We start from the raw sequence: 17,742 nt of genomic DNA, 5'->3' as shown, positions 1-17,742 counted from the left end.
TGAAGGTTCTATGTTAGAATAACACATTTTGTGCTTGAAAGTAAAAAGGTTGAATTTCTTTAATACCAAATATTTTACAATACAATGTGGGGTAAGACACCTGGACCCCTGCTCGCCTAGCCCACCATCTCCTCCCTTATTATATTCCGGACCGCAATCCACCATCAAACTTTCTGCTGTAAAAAAATGTGATAACAAATTTGGTAAAAATACATTCAAAATGTTTACTTTCTACCAAAAAGGTGAGTACGAAAATGAATATCACAACACAGTCGAGCTCTGCAGTTCTATAATTCTGAACTTTACAATTCTGGGATGAAAGGGCATATTGATTCTTTCCCTGCTTTAGATCTCTCTTCTGAGCACTCAAAGTGTGTTGTACATGTACTATCTTAATGGAGGCCTCAAGACATATTCTATATTCTATCATGTTAGTTCTCCTTAGATCATAAAACACTTTCACCCATACATACCTTGTGTACACAGGCAATTTATTTTCTTGCTTTTACAGGCAACACCATATACTATTGCTATTAAGGAAAAGAGGATCGGAGCTGTAAGGGTGGTCGATGTAGAATGAATTGCTGCGGAAGATCATCAAAGTACAAGGTCAGAGGAAGTTGGGTCAAAGGTTGGATCAAAGGTTTAATTACCTTTTGGATGGATAGCTTGTTTTTTGTTGAATGAAGTCAGACTCTAGCAGCCCCCAAGCTGTCGGGCGTGCCTTACCCTGAGCCAAATCAGGGTGTGTAGGAAGGAAGCAGTTACATTGAGGCAGTCACCCGACCGCCAAGTTTTAATTACTTATTGAGTCACATCACTGAATATTTTAATGAAATTTCCTGGATTTTATCTTTACATTATTGGTCCTTGATATAGGAAGTTTTAACTGATTTCTCAATTGATCTAATTGATTGTTGTTTTTAAAATGTTATTATGATTGGAAACATTTTATAGATTCATGTTCGCATGATTTTATAATTTTGAAACCATGGTTTTAAGCTTTTAGTTCAAATTCAAGTCAGTCATACACTGAATGCAAGTTGTAGCAACACTAAAGTAAAGTTCCACAGCCCATACGTGGGCGGGCCAATGCACCCAGCCTTTGCACCTGGCTTTAAGCTTTGCACTCTTTGTATCTTCCTAGATTAGTGCACATGATACTAGATATTGCAGCATTTTAGTTGGCGGCTAGGAGTTTTAGACAGTGCTGCACTGTCCGTATTGCACAGGTACACATTTATTTTTTGTTTAGGTATTTTTATTAATTTTCGGTATAAAAACAATATAACAATTAATAATCCGGAATTTCATTTTGTACAACTCGGTAGAACATTTGTATCTCAACAATTCTTCAACATTTCATATGCTGTTATGTCATAGATGTTAGCGGTGAATAATAAAGTGTACATTGCATTATTTATTTAGTTCATTCATTTGGGGTGATAAGAAGGAGCTGGGAAGGGGGATCGAAAGAGAAGAAGGAAGAAGAAAAAAAAACAAAAAAAAAACAAAAAAAAACAAGAAGGAATTAACACGCTTAGTTGAGTTCATTGGGTCAATCATCTCTCTTTTAACCAGAGTGAACTATAAATTCATTGAGGAGTGGAGGATGTCAAAAATTCATAAACATAGATACCACTACTGTATTTCCTCCATCCGAAGTGTGCAAATGCAAAGTTAATGGACCATGGACAATTCAAGAATTCATGAAGTGCTTTAAGAGTTGTGGTCGGAAGTACATATGCTCTTTATCAGAGACAAGGGGCCTCATTACACAGACGGCGTGTGCTATTAGCACCTTGGTCCATGCCAGTAAAATACCGGCACCGCCTTGGTGGAAAGGGGAATTACTGCCCTATTCCAAGGTTGGTGAGGCAGTAATTCCCCCTTCCCCCCATTCCCCTTCCCCATTCCCATTTTTGCCCCATAGGGCTAATGGGAATGGGGAAGGTGCCAATTACGGCATTGCAAATTGCGGTACCGTAATTAGCTCCCTGGTCCCTTTGCGGGTTGGTTTTTAATGCCTGCAAAAAGCAGGCGTTAAATTCTCCAACCCACAAAGGGACCTCGTAGTAAGGCGGTAAGGGTTTACCGGTACCGGTAAAATACCGGTACCGGTAAACCCTTACCACCTACCGTGTAATGAGGCCCAAAGTCTAGGAAGGGGTGCCAGATCTTCCGGAATCTCCAAAGTTTCCCTTCCATTACTGCTGTAAGTTTTTCTAGACCTAACAATTCCCATAATTTCAACCACCAGTATGCTAGATGTGGGCCTTCTACCGTTTTCCAAAATCTAGCCCTAGTAATGCGGGCAGCCACCAATAAGTGGGAGATTAGGCTTGCTTTATGCCCTGACATAGCGAAGGACCCATCTTCTGGGGCATCTCCGAGCAGGAACACCCTAGGGTCCATGGGGAGCAGGGAACCTGTGATTTCCTTGATTCTAGATCTCACCTCCAGCCATTATGACTGAATGATCCGGCAATGCCACCAGATATGGGCCATGTCTCCTTGCTCACCACATCCGTGCCAGCATGTGTCCGGATATTCTGGATTAATGGAGTGAAGTCTGCAAGAGGGGGGGAGTACCATCTAAAGCAAATTTTGATAGCATTTACTTTTATTAAGGTACAACGAAAGCTGGTCTGGGTACGGTGCCAAATACACTGCCAAGACTCCTCCGAGATCTCCAGGCCCAGCTCTCTCTCCAAAGCTTTCATATATTGGAGCTTCTCCTCTATGGAGGCTTTTTCTAGAAGTTTATAACATAGTGAAATCTTATGGGATTGGTGACCTTCAAGGATTTTCAATTCTATGCCCAGGGGGGTTCTTTGGGCTGCTCGGCGGGTGTTTCTATTAGTAAGCCAGTGGCGCAATTGTATGTACCGGAAGCGTTCCGTTTCTGGGAGACCAAACTTTTCTTTGCATGCCTGGAAAGTCAATGGTTCCTGGTCTACGTATAGATCTCTCAGGCGCAGAGGTTTGTCTCGACACCAGGCTTGGTACGCTGCGGGTGCAAGGCCTGGGGTGAAAGCCGGGTTTTGGGTGATAGGGGACAGTGACCCTAGGCCTGATCGGATACCCCTCTGTGATCGTGCCTTATCCCAGCTCGTCAGGGTGGACAAGGTGGTTGTTAGTATTCCAGTCCACTTCTTTCTGAAGGAACGGAAGATGCGCCAAAGGTAGCGCAGCAGCAGCTTGTTCTATCTCTAGCGATTTGGGAGGGTCTGGGGAGTCTTTCCAGGAAAGCATTACGGCTACCTGCGCAGCTCTGTAATAGCGTGGTATTGAGGGAAGGCCTAGTCCTCCTAATAATTTTCCCCTTGTCAAGAGTTTACCGGGAATATGTGGTTTCTTCTTCCTCCAAATAAACTGGTATGTCTCCTTTTGAAGATTTATAAGCTCAAATTCTGGGATGGCTATTGGCAAGGAGTGAAAGGCATATAATAATTTTGGAAGAAGTGTCATCTTAACCGCATGTTTACGGACCAGCCACGAGATTTCCTGGGAATCCCATCGCCGCAACCATTCCTTCAACTCTTTAAATAAAGGGGGAATGTTCACCCTGTAGAGGCCCCCGTATGTTGGGGTCAGTTTTACCCCCCCAAGTACGAAATCTCCGTTGGAGACCAGGGGAAATTCGTTAGCGCTCGCAATTCTTCTGGTGTACCAAAGTCTTCGGACAGAGGCATACCCACCGATTTAGCTGGATTTATGTTGAAGCCAGATATCATGGCAAATTGGTTTAAGAGACCTAAAAGGGGCGGAAGTGTGCGGGGGGCGTCTCGTAAGAAGCAAAGTAGATCATCTGCGTATAACATGATTTTGTGGGATTGCCCCTCTACCTCAAAACCCCGGATGCCTGGATGTAGTCTAATGTGCTGGGCAAAAGGCTCAATTGCTAAGGCAAATATCCACGGGTACAAAGGACAGCCCTGCCTTGTACCCTTGGCTGATTCAATTAGGGGAGTCCAATTTTTGTTAACTTTAATTTTGGTCAAGGGAATTTGAAAATTTGAGAATATTAGTCTGGAGAATTCCGGGCCAAATCCAAACCCCTTTAACACTAATTCCAGGTACCCCCAAGACATACTATCGAAAGCCCTGTGGGCATCCAGGGACAGGATAGACAGGTCACCCGGGATCTTCGGGGCGAGGGCAATTAGGTTGATGGCATGGCGTATGTTATCATAGGTGGATCGATTATATATAAAGCCTGCCTGGTCATTATTTATCAATGGCGGGAGGGCCGGGCCTAAGCAATTCGCTATTATTTTCCCCAACAATTTAGCATCCGTGTTTAATAGTGCAATAGGCCTATAGGAGGCACAATCTGTAGGATCTTTCCCTGGTTTCAACACTAGTGTTGTAGCTGATTCTGCCATGGATGCTGTGACCACCCCCGCCCTCCATACTGAGTTGAATATTTTCGTTAAATGGGGGGTTAATTCCTCCCGAAAGGTCTTATAAAACGTATTAGTAAAACCATCCGGCCCTGGAGAGTTACCTACTGGGAGGGAGCGAATTGCCCTTTCTGTCTCCTCCAAGGTTATTGGGGCCTCAAGACACTCCCGAAACTCTGTAGATATCTGTGGGAGATCAGCTTTCTGAATAAAGTCCCTAGCTAACTGTGGGTCAGTCGCATGGGCGGCAGAGTGGTTTCTGAAGAATTCCTCCACAATTCAAAGTTTCCCTGATTCAGTGAAGATCCGACTCCCCTCTGCGTCTTTTAGAGAGTCTATATGGTTGCGCTTTGCCTGCTGTTTAAGTTTGGCCGCCAACAATCGATTCGCCTGGTTTCCCCTAGAATAGTAGTATTGCTTTGTACGCATTATACCCAAGGCTGCTCGACTCATACGGTGGGCTTCAAAAGCTTTCTTTGCCATGCGGACCTCTCTAAGTGCCCGTCTAGAAGGCTTCCCTCTGTGGGCCACTTCCGCCTCACGGAGCTGCGTCTCCAGATGTGTCTGGGTCTGTCTATGAACTCTATTACGTTCAATTGTTTGAGTTATGACCTGACCCCTAATAACAGCTTTCGTTGCATCCCACACTATCGCATAGTCCAGCTCCCCCGTATCATTTTCTGCAAAATATTGATCTATACATTCGGCAATGCAGGAGTGGGCCTGAGGATCTAGTAACACAAGTTCATTCAGTCACCAGGTTCGAGGAGGTACTGGAGACGCATTAGGCGGAGACACGGAGATCAGTACTAGGGCATGATCAGATAGAGCTTTTGGAAGAATCTCTACTTCTGTGACAATGGGGATAAGGGTATCAGAAAGGAGAAACATGTCCAACCTAGAAAACCCTCTGTGACAGGAGAGAAGAAAGTATAATCCCGCTCACCCTGGTGGAAAAATCTCCATCCCTCAATCAGGGAATGTTCCCTAAGGAGAGAGGTCAAGGCCACAAAATTCTTCTTGTCTGTCGGAGTTGGAGGGAGAGACTTATCTTCCAAAGGGTTAACTACCGCGTTAAAATCACCCCCAATTATAAGGTCACCCTCAGCATGTTCATTCAGCACTACCGATATGGCGGCAAAAAACTGGTGTTGATTGACATTTGGTGCATACAGTGATAATAGGGTCACCCTCCTTCCATATAATGTGACTATCGCTAAGACATATCTTCCCCCTCTATCCAACCAAGTGCTATGAATTGTCAACGGCGTCCCCTTCCAAATGAGAATTGCCACACCACATTTCTTTGTCCCCAAAGAGGTGCAGAGTTTGGTCGGGTAAAGTTTACCATTCAGGCGAAATTCATCCGCCGGTAACAGGTGAGTTTATTGCAAGAATATTACTGTAGGATTATATGTTGCCAGCTGGTGAAATAACGCCCTTCTCTTAATCGGGGAATTGAGGCCCTGGGCATTGAGGGTCAAACAGACTATATTCGGTGTCATTATCTCAGTATTCTCCCGTGCAGTATACATATTTGACATAGATTGCTATTACACACCATCCTCCCCTCAGCACCCTCTTAGCCCAAGTCTGGGAAGCCCAGAAGCAAATTTTCAGTAAGACATTCAGTTCATCCCAGCTGAGCCATCCATCAGAGTACCCTGACATTATAAGAATTGCTTTGTCGCTGACAGCCTCTATCCGAGGCAGGCCCAACCATAGTGTTCCAAAATAGGAAAAAATGATAGAAATCATTTTGAAAGACAACCAAATCAAAAAAAAGAACAAGTAAGAAAACAGGTTGCACTGTTGAACAATATGCTGCGACATCTCGAAATATGATAACCAGAAGTCGCAAGTAGCTTTCGCTAATCTCAACTTCCATTGGAACTACAGTTAACCTTCGGCAAATTCGGGCGCTTTCCGACTTAGGTGCCCCCACTTTGAGAACCACATGCAGTCCCGCACATTGCATAAATCCCCCTCAAAAGTGATCTCTCTTACGATTATCCAGAGACTCAAGTCCAATCAGGGGACCCGTACCAGGCCGCATGGCCCTCAGTTCTGTCTCGCAAAAGCGGACTCACTAGTATTTCTCAAGTCTTCCAGGATTCCAAACCGCTCCAGGCTGTGTCAATCATTCGGGTTACAGCTCTACCTCCATGTTCTCTTCAGTAAAGCCGAGGATGTGCCCTTGTTTCAGAATTGTTTCCATTCGCCTTCAGACAGGGACTTCGTCCAACCGCAGGGGGCTAGGAGAATCAGAGCGGCTGCCGGGGCAGCTCGGGGCCAGGCGAGTCTGACCTTCAACCGTAGCTCGCTCGTTGTGCGAGGTGGGACCACCTACTCGCCTCCAGCCTGGAGGCTTCCTTCTTCTGTCTGGTGTGGCAGGTCGGAGGCTGGACTCTTCATTTGGAAGAGCCTCCGGATCCACCGCGGATGTCTCAGCAGTCTCCGCCATCAGTTCCCTTGCCTCCAACTCTGTAGAAATCGCATAGTGTTGGTTGCGAAAGTCAGAGTAGTTTACAGGGGAACCCCCAGCGGTAGCGGACTTTCTGTGACTGAAGCCATGTGGTGACTTTTTGCAGGCGGCGACGGCAGGCTAGAGTATATGAGGAAAGGTCCTGAAATAGGCGAACTGACACACCTCGAAACTGAACAGATTCTGTTTTCCTGGCCGCCATCATAATCTCTACTTTTTGGCAGAAATAGTGGACTCTGGTCAGGACGTCCGGGAGAAGATTTCTTCTCTGCTGTATAGAAGAATACACACAGTGAGTTCTGTCCAGTAGCAGGGCGTCAGAGGGGGCTAGACCCAGAAGGCCTAGAAACTGGTCGCTAACATAGTCTGGCAATTCCTGATCAGAAATTTGGCGGGGAATACCTCGAATGCGCACATTATTGCGCCGAGATCTATTTTCGAGGTACGCCTGTTTAGCCCAGATCTCCTCGAGATGGTCCTCAATCACTCGAACTCGTTCCGAGAGCACCTCTGTGTCATGCGTTAACTCGCAGGTAGTGTCCTCTAGGTCATTTACTCTGGTCTCAATACCATTTAAATGGGAGGTGAGTTCCGCTAAAGACCTGGCCAGTGTGTCCTTAGAGGTAGTTATCTCTGCCTTGATGTTGTGAGTGATCTCCTGCTTACGTGCTCTCAGCATATCTTCCAAGTCTGATCTGGAGAGGGCCATGTCTGCTATAGGGTCTTTGGTAGGGGCCGGGTGAATGTCTACTGATATTGTATGTCTCTGGGGTTTAGGAGCCGCTTGGGATGTTAGGAGAGCCTTTATATCTTGCACTTGATCTCTCTTTTTAGAACCCGCCTTAGGCATCGCTGGGGAAGCGAATCTTGAATCTCCAGATAGGATGTTGCAAGAGGGCAGAGGGGTCTTAAGGTCAGTGAGGCTTCACAGTGTTGTCTGGGGGGAGCATCCCGCAATAAATGCTCAATGAGGGACCAGCGCTGGGACTCGCAGTAAAGCGGGGGATCTCCGTAAGACTCACAGACAACCGCTGCAGGCAGAGCTCAAGAAGGCCAGCGGCCCCCGCGAGTGCTCCCGCTCTGCGTATCGTAGAGAGTAGAAGCCCAGCGCCGGATTCTCAAGCCCCTCTCCTCCGGATGCAATGGCCAGGGTTTTGTCTCCCCCCCAGTGGTTCGGGGACTCACCTCGGGTTCCGAAACAGCACCGTTACTCTCCCGGGTCTCAGTTGCGCACCTCCGGTCTCCCCTTCGCAAGGGCCAGAGGGCGGAAACTCCCACTGTATAAAGACGATCGTTAGCTCCACGGTTTATCAGGTTCCGATGCAGGGCCCGGAGCTCCGCAATGCTCCCCAGCACCAGCAGGCTCCAGGCTTCTCAGCTCACCTCCCCGTCTGCGGACGCTCACCGCATCTGTCCTCCTGTACCAATATCGGGCTCGATCTGCTCCCTCTCCGATGGTCGGAGGGTGAGGAGGATCTCTTTTCCGCCAGGCGTGCAAGCGGGCGGCTGAATGAAGTCCCCAGGGGCAACGGCGCCCAGCAGTGGCCCGGGTCCGGGCTGCGTCGCAGGCGCTCTACCCGTCAAGAGGCAGGGGGGGCTCTCAAAGTCTCCCCGTCGCAACACGGAGGGTCACAGCTCCAAGCATTGAAGTCTCCCGCGGCCGTGTGGCGGAAGGGCGCGTGTCGGCATATTGGCTGCAGCTGTTGTCGCGGCGGGACTCTACCTTGTTGCGGCGAGTTCACCCGTGCCCTTGCTCCGTTTCTGCTCAAAACCACGATCCATGGGGTCCTGCCAAGTTTATCTCCAGTTTCGTGTGCTTGGAGGCCATACAAATGCGCAGGACTGCTTAAATAACGCCAAGAAGGTGGCCCATCGGCAGAGCTCACAGCAGACACGTCTTCATCGTGTGCTGCCTAGCCACGCCCCCGCACAAGTCCATATTTTAAAGTATTTTCTCTTTTATGGTAATGCATCCTTTGCATTAAGCACCAGTCACTTTTGTATTAAGCACTTTGAAGCACTTTTGTGCATTTTGAAGCACAAAGTGTATACCATTGTCCCGGGAGGATAGCTCAGCGGCAACATACTCGCCTTGGAAACAACACGACACAGAGCGAGACAGGTTCGATCCCCGGGTCCGCTCTTAGAAACGTCTGGGTATTAAGCGCGTTATAAATAACCTATCATATCATATTATATCATTGCATATTATATACAATTTATTTAGTAGGTATTGTGTGTAATTGTAGCCCTTCATAATGTTGAAAAGAATGGCGGTGAGTCCACCCTTAAACTGTACCACCGGGAAGAGGACGTCTAAGTTTGTTGATAGAATCGAGGAGGCCAATGCCACAATTAATGGAAGTGTAGGCCTCCTGTATGTTACTGATCCAGACGAGGCCAGAACTGGATACAAGATGAGGGGGTTTCTGGGAGTGGGGGAGAGGGTTGTAGGAGTTCAAAAGTTACCTCAAATTGCAGAGTGGTTATTAGTGAAGATCTATTTTTCCTGTCTAATAAGGACATTGTTCCGCTTAAACAATTGAGGCAGAGAAACCTGCCCTCTCGCAAACTCAGTATAGAGGACATGCGCAAGTTTGCCAAAGTGAATTTGAGCTCCCACAATATTGCTCTTTCTGCCTTGGTGGATGCCAGGAAAATCTTGCCAGGTTACGAAATACTGAACCGACCAGAACAGCTGGATGGCACATCTTTTAATGTACCAGTGTAAGTTAACCTTTTCACCAGTGGAGCCATAGTTGTGGGAGCTAGGGGTCGGGTCTAGAGGGGGCAGAGATGGTATTGTTGAAGAACTAGCCGTAGAACACCAAACTACCTACCCACCTCCCCGCCTCCCCAGATTATCCATTATGAACCTGACTAACCAACTGGAAGAATTGAATGTAATTACTGTCCCAACATTAACAGGCACTGTCGTAAATGAGGCAAACACTGGCAGCGATCATGGTTTACAAATATGTGGCGGATGTGGCCAGGTATTAAGGCTGGTGGCGTCAAAAAAAGAATGAGGTGCTGAGACTGGAATAGAAAAGGTTGTGTTGATAGGCAGGGGTTAGGGGGTGGCTAGGAGTGAGCACAATACATCACATATGAATGAGAATGGCACAAGGAGAGGGATTGCCCTGGGGAGACCGAACGGCCACGAAACCCCATTAGTACGACAACAAGTGCAGGGGTATGATACAAAGGCTGGTTAGAGCCCTATGTATAACAGTTCTTCTAAGCAAGATGGTCTTAATGGCAGCATTAAACCACCTGATTGCTTTTATTTGGCAATGTCCCTAAACCCTTAGACCCCACTAACGAACAGGGGAACAGCAGATCACCGACTGGTTGAGCAAAAAAAGGAGTTGTTTTTCTATCGTCATAGTGACATTGTGGCCTGTGTAAGACAGACAGGACCGCAAGGGGGAGATCTAATTAAAATTCAGATGAAAGACCACAAGATAATACCAGGATATACTACCAATGGAACAACGGTCCCTGTCTCCAAAAGGGTTGGCCATAGCAATTAAAACGATCCCACATATGTTTTTATTGCCATTTTCATTCAACTGGAACATTTTTGCAACTCCCCCCTCCCTGGAACTCTCTTTATTCCCTTTTCATCCCAACCTCTAGCCAATGCTTGTCTCCTTTCTCCCAAATAATGAATCGTCCAACTTCCCACATAGTCTTTGTTCCATTCCCGCCATTACATTTCTCCCCTCTCACCTACATAACCTCAATCTCCCATGATGGTACCCACAGTTTAAACCTGTCCCAAAAGTTTCATCTTTCTCTGGCACCATATTCCTCTGGAGTCCTTCCCTAAGTATGGCATTGCCAAGTCCCAATCTGCCATGATCCCTGGTAATCCCCTTATAGGGAGTAAGATATCCATTCTAAAGCCGCAAAGTGCCACACCTTTCCCACTCATTCATGCTCTGTAGGCGGCTCTATTGATTTCCACTATGAGCAATCCCCTCTGCCCCTGCCATCATTAAAATCACATACACCTTGCGTTGTACTTTCGAAGGTAGCTCTTCAAGTATTCCTCCTAGACCCAAAATTGTGAGGCCTATGTTTCCCCTTCCCTTGATCCTGACAATTTCCTGTATAGCCTCCTTAATCTTTTCCCAAAACAGTTAGGTCTGCGGGCACTCCCACCAGATATGACTCCATGATCCCTCTGCACCACACTTCCTACAACATGCCTTGGGTACCTTCTGGAAACACTTATGGAGCCTCACCGGAGTAAGGTGCCACTGGAACATCAGCTTTACCTATATCTCCTGTAGTTGGATTGACCTTGTGGGGGAAATTCTCCCATAATTGTACCCACGCTGTCTCATCATTTGGCTGGCCCACTGATTCCTCACATTGCCTCATGCAGCAGGTATACCCTACTTCATCATTTTGTTTGATGTGTTTATAAATTGTCCCCACCATATGTTTATCCCCCAAATCTGATAGCAGTAGTTTTTCAAAGTGTGTTAGGGATCTTGTTGCTGCCTTTGTAATTGTTGGATTCAGCAACCAGTGTCTCATTTGTGTATATCGGAATCTCTCCCCCTCCTCCAGTGAAAACTCTAGTTTGCACTGATTAAAGGATTGGATCCCTCCCACTCAAACATGTCCCGTATCTTAAGACATCTGCCCTTTTCCCATTTGCTGAAACATTATCCTCTCACTCCCGGAGAAAATGGAGGATTGTGGAATATTGGAGTAAATGGCAATGGATAAGTGGTAAATCCTGCTCTGGTTACCAATTCATCCCACAAGTCCCCCACTAGAGATCCAATCGCGCTGTGGTAGATATTGTGTGGTATGTCCCACGTAGGCTTCCCACTACCGCTTCGTCCATTTGTTTCCTCACCTTTTACCTATCATCATTTAGCCAGACTCTAATGACCTTGGTCTGTGCCACCAAGTAATATGCCCTGATATCCGGTTCTCCCATCCCGCCCCTATTTCTTGGCATGGTCATTACAAGTCGTGCAACTCTAGGTTTTTTATTGTTCCATATGAATTTCCCTGTGTGCTTTTGGATAGCTAGATAGAAGTACTTGGGCACCCTTGTTGGTAGCATCATGAAATAGTACAAGAGTTTCGGGAGAATAACCATCTTAAGAACATTAATCCTTCCTATTCATGATATTGTCACTAGGACCCAGTCAAGTAACACTTTTCTGATGGTCCCTACTAGGGGGGAATAATTTGCTGTGAATAATGATTCCTTATCTTTAGTGATGGTGAGCCCCAAATATTTTATAGCCTTGCTTGCACCGCTATATAGAAAGGTCCTTTTGAGTTCATGTTCCTTCTCCACCAGTATTGTCGGATTCAAGACCTCTGATTTGTGAGTGTTCATTTTTAACCCTGCCACTGACCCAGAGTTACTCAATTCCCTATTCAAGGCCCTAAAAGACCTTTCCGGGTCTGTGTCAATAGCATGTTATCCACGAATGTGGCTACTTTATGGATCTTTCCTCCAAATGGGATTCCTACAATGTCTGGCAATTCCCTTATTGTGGCCAAGAGCGGCTCCAAATGAATCGCATACAATAATGGGGACAAAGGGCACCCCTGTTTTGTTCCTCTAGAAACCCTGACTGCCCCTAATAGTTGCCCGTTAATCATCAAACACTGCGTCGGATTAGAATAATTTGCTTTTATCATTCAGATAAATTTAGCCCCAAAACCCATTTTCGCCATGGTATAAAACAAGAACTGCCACTCCACTCTATTGAATGCTTTTTCCGCATCTAGAGCAATCAGGAGAGCCGGAATGTTCTTTATGTTGACCTTTTCTATTAAATGTGCTATTCTTCTGGTGTTATCTCCAGTTTGTCTGCCCCGTACAAAACCAGATTGGTCAGTGCCAACGGGTTTCGGAAGAAGGTGGTCCAACTTGGACGCTAGTGTTTTTGTAATCTATATAAATTAGTGCAATAGGCCTGGAGTTGCAACTTGCCAGATCTTTCCCAGGCTACGGATGTAGTACCACCTTAGCTTTCTCCATCGTTGGCGTTATTTTCCCTGCCTCCCCAAAATTATTAAACATCTGAACCAAATGAGGAATTAACTGTTCCCTGAATGTTTTGTAAAAGTTAGCCATAAATCCATCCGGCCATGGAGATTTGTTGATTGGTAGTGACGCTATAGCTCTACGAACCTCCTCAACCGTAATATCCTTATCTAATTCCAGTTTATCTTGTTCAGATAGTACTATAAAATGGCATCCCTCCAAATAATCTAATTGCGACTGTTCTAGGGGATTATCAGATTTATATAGGTATGTATAAATAGCTGGAAATTCCTGGGTTATATCAATTAACTCTGAACTCTCCCTCCCACTTTCATTTACATTTTTAGTATGGTTCTAGCTTTCTCCTCCTTCCTTAATAACCTAGACAGCAAACTGTCTGCTTTGTTTACCTTTACATAATACCTCTGTTTAAGGGACAGCATTGCACGTTCCGCCGCCCTTGTTTGCAAGATTTCCAACTGTTCCCTTATTGCCCTATATTCTCTCTAAACTTCCCCACTAGCTCCAACCCCATCTTGGACATAACCCGTTTAAAATTTTCCTCCAGCTCTCTTTCCAAGAGTCTCCTCTCTTTATCTCTTCGGGCCTTCACCGCAATATTCTTTCCTCTAATTGTGGCCTTAAATGTATCCCACCTCATGTGCTGGTCCGTGTCCCCCTGTTTGTTATCTTGGAAGAATTCCTCTATACCCACTCATAACTCCTCCCTCAATGTTTCATCTTTAAATATATAAGTAGGGTATTTCCACTTCCACAGCCTGGGGGATAGGTATTTTCTCCTCATTTTCAAAGTTATGGGGGCATGGTCAGATAATACTATTGCACCCACCTCAATCTCTACGACCAGGCCCAGCAAATTCTGCGATACCCATATATAATCAATCCTGGAACAGGTCCTATGAACATGAGAGAATAAGGTATATCCTCTAGTGTCTCCCCTCTTTTCCCTCCAGGCGTCCACCAGTGATAGCCTGTTCATTTTCTCACACAATTCTGTTGTGGGTTTACCCTGGATACCCACCCTTCCCGCCCTCCTGTCCTCCCCTGGTTGCCAAGTCGGCTGATAATATAATATAATGTGTCCCTTTGCAAATCCTTCCAATTTGTTCAGAATCTTCTGTATAGACCCGTCTTGCCCCGAGTTAGGCGCATAAATGGTGGCTAGCGTATATAGTTCCCCGTTCCCCTGTAGAATTGCTGCCAGATATCTCCCATTGGTGTTTTTCTCCCAGTCCACTACTGTAATGTTCAGATTATTCCACAAGGCAATCAGCACCCCTCCTCTCTTCTTCCCCTCATTGGACTGAAGTATGTGTCGATACCCCTGTAGTCTAATTTTGTATTTGTCACTCGATTGCACATGTGTTTCCTGTAGGGCCAGGAGGTCTGGTTTTTCCCTTTGTAGAAATCTTCTAATTCAACCCATTGATGTTCAGTGAAATAATGCTTATATTATTGCTTTTAGCCATCATCTGGGCAGTTTGTAAAGCTATTTATATACACATTGGATTCTCCATTGGGATCCCCCCTTCCTCCAACTGTCCCCTCCCTTCCCTCATCCCCCTCGCTGGGTGGAATCAACCGGCTTCTAGCCCCTCCTGACTCGCTCTCTCTGGGGTTAAGCCCAAACCACAACCCAGCCCTAACAAGTGCAGGGTCTCCCAAACCCATCTATCAATCCCAAATCTCACCTTCCCCGTCCCCCCGACATCTACAATACTAAAATGATTGCCCTGCCCAGGCTAACTTGTGGAAGTGTTCTCAGGTAGCTGTGGGGTCCTTCAAAGTCCTCTTGGAGTTTCTGCGCTTCACTGCGGTCCATTCCCATCCCTTCTTCCTATCACGTCCTTTCACTGTGGGCTCACTGGACCCTGCATCCTCTTCCTCTAGCCCAAGTATACTTGCACCTTTGTTGCAGGATGAGATGCGATGTTGCCGGCCCTCCCATTCAAATACCAAGCCAAAAGGCAATGTCCAACAATATCGAATGTCTTTTTCCCAAAGAAATCTCACAACCGGACACAATTTTTCTCCTGTTAAGCAAAGTTATTTGGGACAGATCCTGAAAGAGTTGTAGCTCCGACCCATTGTATTTTAACTGTTTCACTTTCCTTGATGCTACCAAGATCTCTTCCTTTTGAAAATAGTCATGTAGAGCTGCCAAGACATCTCTTGGCCTTGCTCCCGGTTCTTTCTTCAACTGACCCACTCTATGCACTCTGTCCAATTTCAGTACAGTGTTGCCCTCCGGTTCTACTAGATCTGTGAATATTTGCTGGATCGCTGCCTCGAGGTCTTTGTCATGTACATCCTTGGACAAGCCCTTTACCCTGACATTCAATCCCCTGGACCTATTTTTAAGATCCTCTGCTTGTATCTCCAGGTTGTGGTTCATACACGCTAGGTCCCTTTTCCATGCATCGTTTGCCAGTTCCTGAAGCACCATCTCGTTCGTGTCCACTCTTTACTCTAACTTGTACACATCTTCTTTTGTCTCATGTAATGCTGATGCAAGGTCCTCCCGTATCTTATCCAACTGTACCTGCACAGTCCGTGCAATTTTATCTTCAAAGTCCTGAAAATATTGTCTCAGTATGTCTTGTGTGATGGTTGGTCATGCCCGGATTCTCCTTGAAGTCCCATTTATTCCTGTTTTTCCAGGCTTCCTTCCGCCTCAGGCGGGGTTCCGATATCCTTTCTCCATAGCTTTTGAATAGTACCTTCCTGTGGTTTCTTTGTACCTTTTGGCAAGTTTTGTATCTCTTTTCCTCTGTTTTTTGACATCCTTAATTTATGTCCCCTTGACCTGGGGGATTGTCCTCCAAGCCTGAAAATGTGTCTCCCCTATGTTAAAGGGCTCCACGGGGAGTTTTGTGGATATGAAGTATTCCTCTGTATCTATGTTATTCAGCAGGACATTTACACACTTTGTAGGTAACCTCTTTATTAGCTCTCACCACGTTCCAGGGACCCCGGCGGTCTGTCCGTTCATATGCCGCCTGTTAGTTATTGCACTCCACAACCACAAACTCACTTCCCACCTTTATGGTCTCTCACCTTGCAGTCAAAAGTAGGCTTCCCACAGCGAGTGTGGAAGGAGTTCGCCTCCCCCTGTGTGATCCTCAATCACTCCCCTCACCTTGGGTTTTGCCGCCTGTTCCACTTGCTGGCTCTGGAGCCCTACATGCTCAAACTCTGGAAGTGGTGGCTTAGTTCTTGTCCTCACACAATCGTCGTTGCGTAGAAGCGACCTTTTAGCCCCTCACTCCAAACCTCGGCTCCGGGCCAACCGCCACTGTGGTGCTGGATTTCTGCTGGCCTCCTCTCCGCTCTTTGCTCCTGAAAGGGCCGCCCGGCGGTATTTCAAAAGTTCTCTTCTGACTGGGGGGCTTAGGGGTTGAAGGGAAGCACTACACCCCCGATCGCCTATCCCCCAGTGTTCTTCTTCCGGTTGCCACTTTATTCCCCCTGCAGGTCACGTTGGCGGCATCCGCTCCCGGCTGACTCACTTACACAGTTCTGATGCTGAGGTGAAACCTGTCTCCGGGTTTTCTATTGTGGCACTGGATATTATTACTCCCTCACTGCCTTGCGTTTCTTCCTCCTGCGCTCCAGTCCACTGCTGACCTGCCGGCCTTTTCCCCTCTCCTGCTGCGCAGCGGGTCCACCCACCTTCAGATCTCATCTATCACCTGCAGGCCTCCCAGGGCCAGCTCCACTGGGACTAGTAGGCTCCCTCCTGCTCTCCTCATTGCCACACCCTTCCCCCGTGCGTCAGGCGACAACTCACCGCAGCTGGCCCGCTCGTGGCCTTATTACAATTCACCCCATCCTCTTGGCTTTGCACCCAAAATCAGGCTTGAATCTTCACAACATGTATATGGACCTCAATCCTCTCGATTCTTCGCGCCCCGGTAGGGAATCTCACGCGAAAATTCCTGGAATTAGTGTCGAGGAGCAGGAGAGCGTCAGTTACGGTGCTCTCATGTTGGCGGCCATTTTGGAATCTGCAGGGTAATATATATTTACCCCAGTCCCAGTCTGTTAGACCTTTGGGGAACACAGTCACTGAGTCTCAGCGCCTGGGCGGCATGTATTTACCACAGCTTCTTGTTCCTAGAGCTGCAGCAAATACTGATAATGACACAGGTACTCTGGGGAGAGAGACCCCCTTGTGTTTCTTAGCAAACTGAATAGCAACGATCCGCAGCACCCCCGTGGTAGACCAGTCCATCGTAGACCTGCGGTGAGCATTTTATCCTGGAATATTGCCGGGGTAAATAAATACCTGTAAGATAATGATTGGCAGGACTTTATTCAGGGTCATGGGTTAGTAAGTCTCCAGGAAACTTGGGCTATTGAAGCCCCTAATCTACAAGGGTATGCTACCTATGCTATTCCAGCACGTCAGGGTACGAAGGGTCGCCAGAGCAGGGGGCTGGTGACGTGGGTGAACGTTGCCTTGATTAAATCTATTGAGGTACAGGATTACGCCTCACCAGATATATTGGGACTCCTTGTCGTGCTTAAGGATGATTCTTCAATCATCCTCATACATTTTTATAATCAGGGGTCACCCGGGGTGGGGGTTGATCTTATCTGTAAGGTGATTGAGTGTGTCTACCTTTGGAGAACCAGCTTGCCTGGCCCGTTGAGGGTGTTGGTTATGGTGGACTTGAATATCCAATTCGAGCCATTATTCAGCATGGTAGAAAGTCTTGAGGAGGAAGATAGTTTGTGGGGGATAGGGAGGTTCAATCCCATCCCAATAAAAAGACAATATAGCCATGCTTAGGAGG

At 46.7% G+C, this 17,742-nt stretch overlaps 1 protein-coding gene across 2 annotated transcripts in view; it reads right to left on the bottom strand.

The window, feature by feature from the left end:
* Nucleotides 1–17,742, bottom strand: part of SH2D4A (SH2 domain containing 4A) — a 575,867-nt gene that overhangs the window by 51,135 nt on the left and 506,990 nt on the right. The gene's annotated exons all lie outside the window — the stretch shown is intronic.

The sequence above is a fragment of the Ambystoma mexicanum genome, chromosome 6p (assembly GCF_040938575.1).
Source record: "Ambystoma mexicanum isolate Mex_15411 chromosome 6p, UKY_AmexF1_1, whole genome shotgun sequence".
NCBI lineage: Eukaryota > Metazoa > Chordata > Amphibia > Caudata > Ambystomatidae > Ambystoma > Ambystoma mexicanum.
The sequence above is the reverse complement of the archived record's forward strand: the minus strand, read 5'-3'. Positions and strand labels throughout refer to the sequence as shown.